The sequence below is a fragment of the Ochotona curzoniae genome, unplaced genomic scaffold (assembly GCF_017591425.1).
Source record: "Ochotona curzoniae isolate NIBS_2020 unplaced genomic scaffold, NIBS_Ocur_1.0 contig_2688, whole genome shotgun sequence".
NCBI classification, from domain to species: domain Eukaryota; kingdom Metazoa; phylum Chordata; class Mammalia; order Lagomorpha; family Ochotonidae; genus Ochotona; species Ochotona curzoniae.
In genome coordinates, this window is record NW_024465553.1 from 24,730,377 (window position 1) to 24,737,439 (window position 7,063).

The following is a 7,063-nucleotide window of genomic DNA, read 5'->3' on the forward strand; positions in this document are numbered from 1 at the left end:
CTGTACACGTTCAGTAGAAACTGCACTTTGGATTTTCTTCTTTTCCCGGGCTAGGGCGACACAAAATGATGCTAATTTTTGAAGCTGGTCCATGGGCCACTGCTCCAAGTCAGTCAGTCCCTCTCTATCTCCCTCTCTATCATGAGGACAGCCGATCCTTTTCAGCGATGCTGCTTGAGACCATCCAGGCCTGCTGAGGTCTTGGCCACACCTTCAGGTGGGCGGCACCAGCATTGCCCACCCATTTACTAACTAATTAAGAGACCACCAATGGGGAACATCTTACTTATAGGTTCTCCGCCCAACAAGAAGGGGTCAGACCGTTCCTCAAACCTTTGGTGTCTCTCTCTCCCCGCCTTTCCAGAGGCACCCCACCTCCCGGCCTTCTCTCCGGCGTTTCCCCTCTCCTCTCCCTTCCCTGCTCACCTGGTCCCTTCGCGAATAAACTTTTCTGTCTGCAACAGATTCCCAGCTTTTTCTTTTTATAGTGAGCTGAGGAAAGAACCCCCACGGATATTTCTGGTAACACTGCTGGGTGGCTATGCTAGGATTTGCATCAGGGCAGGTGAATTAAGTGTACTTTTTGACTTGGGGGATATTTTTAATTTATGATGTGTGTATGGGAGCTAATAATCCCTGAGAAAAAAACGGAGGTGTGCCATTCGCAGTTACTTCTCAGCAACAATGTTGGCATTTGGCAGGCGCCTCCATTCTTAGTGACTGTCCCGGGGCATGAAACTGTAATGAGAACAATTGTGAATGACTACTCCCAATAAAATTTAAAAATACTAGTGTCTTTGTCCTATCACTAAACGTAAGTGAGATGGAGCGGGAGGACTAAACCTTGGTGTTGCAATGAAATCTGAATATATTTGCCCTTGACAGCCAAAGAATACCAACATTTTCAATCCTTAATAGGAATCCAAGTACAAAGTGATGGCACGCTATTTTAACTTGGCCATGCTGGACTTAGCCCCACACTTAGGAAATCCCTTCACTCAGGGGAACACTTAGGAAACCTCTTCACTCTGCCAGGAACCACCCTTCCCCAGAGCACTCAGATAAGACTCAGGAATGCTGGCCTCATTTGCTTATGACTGCCCCGAAAGACTTTCCAAATTCCTGTTCCTCGCCTCATTGGGAACTGGCTGGATTGTTCCACCCACGCTGATCAACCCCAGCAGAGTCTTCATTATTTGGATTTTGGGTTTGCTTTTTTCCTTCTCATGGACCCCAAGGTTTGGCCATGTCTAGCCTGAGGCATCACGCAGTGTGTTTTCAGAAAAGGTGCTGGACACAGGTTAAAGTGGAATCTGCCACTTATCCTATCCCCCACCCCTTCACTGCACTCCCCCACATCCGTCATCCCTTCCAGTCATTCCTGTGTAAGAAAACCCCTTTCAGCCAAACCCTGGAGAACCTGCAGGCCGTGATGGGCACAGCATTCTTCCTGATTGCAAAAGTCCCAGGCTTTATTGCAACAGTCTTCCTTCCCACTCTTTTCTGTTTGAGGAAGTGAGTTGAAGATGCAAATCTCAAACCTAAACCTAGCTCTTCTTCTTCTTTTTTTATTGTTAATAACATTGTATTATGTGATACAGTTTTATAGGCACTGGGATTCCCCCTACCCCTTCCACAACCCTACCCCCATGGTGGATTCCTCCACCTTGCTGCATATTCACAGTTGAAGTTCAATTGGGATTCATTCATTGCAAGCATATACCTAGCATAGAGTCCAGCATCTTATTGTCCAGATAAGTTCAGTAAACCTAGCTCTTCTGACCCAGGACACTGTTCACTCCCCAACAGTGAGCTGTATGCATGTAACCCGTCTACGCTTATTAAGTGTCTTGCTCCCAGCAAGATGTTAGTAGGAACACAACAGAAGCAGCCAATTGAGTCAGGCTGAGACAGCAGCATTTCTTTGTTGGCAAAGCGGTAGGCCGCCAATCACATTTCGCTTCCGTTCTCTGACCACCTGTGCGATCATTATTTGAAACGAACACATGCAATTCAAGGGAACTCAAAGAGCAAGGAGAATTTACTGGCTCCTTGAACTGCAAGGGAGCACTGAACAGTCAAGCCTCTGGCAAGGCAGGACAGTAGAAGAGGATCTTGCAGCACCTGGGACAAAGGGCTTGGGCCTTGCAGATGTGGTGGTGTCTGTGGCATGGTGGGTAAAGCAGCAGCTTGAAGTGCTGGCATCCTAGGGGGGGGGTCCACAGGGACGCCTGGGAAAAACATTACCAGAAAAGCCCAGTGGGTTCTTTCCTTAGCTTACTATAGAAATAAAAAGCTGGGAATCTGTTGCAGACAGAAAAATTTCTTTGTGAAGGGACCAAGGAAGGGAGAGGGAAGGGGGAAGCACCTCTGGAGAGAAAGCCAGGAGGTTGGGTGCCTCTGGAAAGGGGAAGGAGAGAGAGGATCTCAAAACAAAAAAAAACCCTTTGGCTTCTGCCCCTTAGCAGTTTTTGTTTTCTCTCACTGCCAACCAGCTGTGTCTCAAGGCAGGAAATGCAGCACCTGTGTTTGAGTTTTGTTGAAAGCATGGAGCAGTGGGAAGAGCTCAGTCCAATCTCTCCATGGCTCAATGCACAAAAGCCTCAAGACACCCACTCTCTGGCCCAGCAGCAGGTGGACGCACAGAATTCTAGCCAGAGAATCCCATTTCCTAAGGGCCTCTGTGAAAGACACAGCCCTGATATATGGGTCATGAGATAGCGAGGCGGAAGGAGAGAGCCAGTGTTGCAGGCAGAGGAAGGAGCTGTTGAGTTAGTGGGGCCAAAGTCTGCAAATGAAGGCACAAGCCTGATGGCAGGCTAAGGCGATGCCCTTGCTCCCACAGGAAGTGAGGCTTAATTGCTAAGCTAGAAACATAATATGATGAGCCCAAACTGCAAACACGGGGCATGGTCTGGTTGAAGCAGACATTATTAAGGTTCCTGTATAGATTGAACTGTGACTTTTGAAACTCCATTTTATACCATAAACAAACTCTTAACCACTTTCTAGGTTATTCCTTCATTGCCTTCACTGAACTTGGTTAGAGTTGTATCCTTTGAAGTTGGGCAGAGAAGAATGAAGCAAAGAATGAGATTTTGGAGAAGGAAAAAACCAGAGGTATCATCCCATGTAGCTTGGAAACGCTGTGTTCTGTTCTCTGAGTCTGCTGCGACAGAATGGTTCTGAAGGCAGGTGCTGTGCCTTACCGACACTGCTTTTCCTGGCACTCAGCCTGGTGAGCCCATCACCTACCAGACCAATAAGCTGAATGACTCTCATGAAATGCCAATACCAGGTCTACAAATAAAAGTCCACTTCTTTTAATTTTTATTTATTTACTTGAAAATGTTGGGGCCGGTGTTGTGATGTAGGTAAAGCCGCTACCTGCAGTACCAGCATCTTGCACAGGTGGAACTTAAAAGGTAGGATTACAGAGAGCTCTTCCATCCTCTGGTTTACTTCCCAAACAGCAACAGCATCCAGATTTTGGCCACATCAAAGCCAGGAGCCAGGAATTCCATCCAGGTCTTCCGTGTGAGTGGCAGGGATCCAAGCACTTGGGCCACCTTTTGCTGCTTCCGAAATGCATTAACAAAGAGCTGGCTGGATTGGAAGTGGAGCACCCCAGGACCCTGGCATCGCAGGTGGTGGTCCCAACCTGCCCACTGCGGCACAATGCATTCCCCCAGTGAGCTAAATATTAAGAAAAGTAGGACTAGAGAGATAGAGATGTTAGGTGGGGGGGAAAAAAAGTGGGAGAGAAATCTTAGGGAGAAATGATTTTTTTCATACAGTAGAGTTCGGGTAAAAAATAAACCTAAGTGTAAATGATTGGCATGGTAAGACTCCCACGTTCACCTCAGCCTGTGTAGATTGGAAAGAAATCGGGTAAGAGATTATTTTTATTTGAAAGGCAGGGAAAGGAGGGGGAGAAACAGATCACCCTTCAAATACTTGCCACAGTCAGAGCTGGGTCAGCTGATGGCTAGTAACCAGAAACTCCACTGGGATCTGCCATGCGGGTGACAGGGACCCAGACACTTGGGTGAACACCTGCCATTCTCACAGTGTGTATTAGCAGAAGCCGGATCTAAAGTGGAAGCAGGACTTGGTCCCAAGCAGCCACTTTAACCTGCTCTGCTCCCACAGCCACCCTGTTTTCTTCTAGAATCTGACTTTAGGGGAAAAAAAATTAATTCAATGGTTGAGGCATCAGAAACTTGGGAGGGTAAAAGATTGGTTGCCTGGTAATGATAAAATTCTCTGTGTATCATACATGTAACCTATGTGTTGTGATAGATACCTTGGGAATTCAGACTAAATCCTATTTCTGGTAAACATGATAATGGTAATCAAAGATGCAGAATAACATCAGAAGGCATGTATAAACAATCTAATAAGCATGGGTTTATTCTTTTAAAAACAGCATAATGACTGTTTAGGATGCTCTTAGGGTGCTGTGTGCTGTTGTCAACATGTCAGAAATGCAGTGTGACAAGTTATATCAAATGGTTTGCAGTACACACATTTTGCAGTATGACAAACAAGAAATTAAGTTGGATTTCAGGTAAGCAGAAGAAAATAATCCTAATATTCAGTTTAAAATGGATATTGAGAGGTTTAAAGTATAATAGTTTTGGACATAAGTTAAAAAGTACATAAGTGCAGTTCAAAAAGGGTGAAAATGGAATTAAAAATATTAAGCTTGGGGCCAACTATGATATAGCAGATAAAGCTGTCTCCTTTGGTGCCAACATCCCATAAAAGTGTCCGGTTTGAGTCCTGGCTGCTCTACTTGTGATCCAGCTCCCTGCTCACGCATCTGGGAAAGCAGAGGAAGATGGGCCCAAGGGCTCGAGCCACTACGCTCTCTCACGGGAAACCTAGGTGAGACAGAGATGAAGCTCCCAGCTTGGAGCCCAATTCTGGCATCTGGGCTGGGTGAACCGAAGATGGAAGATTCTCTCTCTGTAACACACACACACACACACTCTCTCTCTCTCTTTCTTCTCTCTCACGGCTTCGAAGTTAAAATGCTGCTTGGGAGTCTGCATTCCATACTGGTTCCTGTGAAGCAATGGGTGATGACTCAAGCCCCCCCCCCCTTTGTCCCGGCCCACTCTCAGCTGTTGCTGGCACTAGCTGAGTGACACAGTAGTGGGGAATGCCTCCCACCTCTCTCTGCCTTTATAAACAAAATACGAGCAAAAAAAAAAAAAGCATAGCTTTTTCTAATACACATTTTCCATAGAAATTTTCTGCTTATTCAAGTCGTTGAGTACACCTGGCCTTACACTCCCTCACTGGAGTGTGGTCAGCGGCAGACACTAAGTGTTTCAATCAGTGATGCATTGATACTGGCCTGCCTGAAGACCATCCCAGTTCAAGAAACCATCTTTAAAATGCCTTTCCTTCCAGCTCCCAGAACCTGCCGGCTCCTGACCACCGCCAGCAGCTAATTCTCCGCCTGACTTTCGCCCTTCTGACTTCCTGCCTTCCAGCTTTGATGTCATCCCCCAGGGAATTCTAATGCTGTCACTCCCTTAGCTCTAAAGCCTTGTGAGTTTTCCAGCAGTTTTAGCATCCAAGGCCTTATCCCCACATCTCGCCATCCCATCTGACCCCATTTCTACTTGTTCACCGTTCTCTATTCTAGGAGCCGTCTGCCCACCACATTTCACATTTCTAACCCTTGTGGGCTTTCCCAAGACGGGGTTCTTACCTGCACCCCTGACCCCGCCTTTCTTGCTGTCCCACCGGGGACTGCCACTCCTGCCTGTGTCACATCCGCCACCTGCTCACCGTCATCACAGCGGGAGCCACCCGAGGCCAAGGCTGACTGTTTCTCCTCCTGGCCAGGGGGAGGAGGAACCTTACCTTTCCTTGGAAACGAACATCTTTCTCACAGTCAGGGAGCCGCTCACACTCTTCCATCAGCGACCTTCGCCTTGCCTGAAAGAACTTCCTGGATTGCCAAGGATGAGTTCAGGGCTCTTAACGGTTCTTTCAACAAGTCAGGCCTGTCACCTTGTGGTGCAGATTCAAATTCTCCATTTAGCCAACTTTTGGTCCTGCGCAACCTCGCAGTTCCTAGGATTGATTAGTGTTTATGTCCAAGGCGAAAATACCTGCGCTCCCAGAACACCGACTACCAGCGTGTGAAGAACCACACAGTGTTTTGAACTTGTGGGGGGCTGCCTTTCCTCCGCAGCTGTCAGTTTACCCAGCACACACGGAGGGGAGGGACCCACTTCCAATCCCCACCGCCCGCGGCCTCCCGGCACGTGGCGCTCCGGACGTCAACCGTCACCCAGCACTGTAATTTACTCGTTCATCACTTGAGCGGAACGGTGCCGGGCGCACGGCGGTCACTTGGCCGTTTCCCGTTCGCTTCTGTGCCAGCAGGATGTCCGGGGTCGGGGGGGGCGGGTAGTGCGGATGGGCTCGGTCACCGCCGCCTAAGACCCCCGCCAGGGCACCGGGCGCCACGTCCCGCTCTGGGGGCGCCGCGAGACGGGGAGACGGGGGAAGCGGAGCGGCGGTGGCGCGTGCCTCAGCCCCTCAGCCCTTCTCAGCCCGTCCCCGCCTCAGCCTCCCTCAGCCCGTCTCAGCCTCCCTAGGCCCTCTCGGCCTCCCTCAGCCTCCCTCAGACCCATTCAACCCCCCTAAGCCCGCCTCAGCCTCCCTCAGCCCCCCTCAGCCCTCCTCAGCCCTCCTCAGCCTCCCTCAGCCCCCCTCAGCCCGTCTCAGCCTCCCTCAGCCCCCTCAGCCTCCCTCAGCCTCCCTCAGCCCCGCTCAGCCTCCCTCAGCCCTCCTCAGCCCGTCTCAGCCCCCCTCAGCCTCCCTCAGCCTCCCTCAGCCCCCCTAAGCCCCCCCAGCCTCCCTCAGCCTCCCTCAGCCTCCCTCAGCCCCCCTAAGCCTCCCTCAGCCCCCCTAAGCCCCCTCAGCCCCGCTCAGCCTCCCTCAGCCCTCCTCAGCCCGTCTCAGCCTCCCTCAGCCTCCCTCAGCCCTCCTCAGCCTCCCTCAGCCTCCCTCAGCCCCCCTCAGCCCGTCTCAGCCT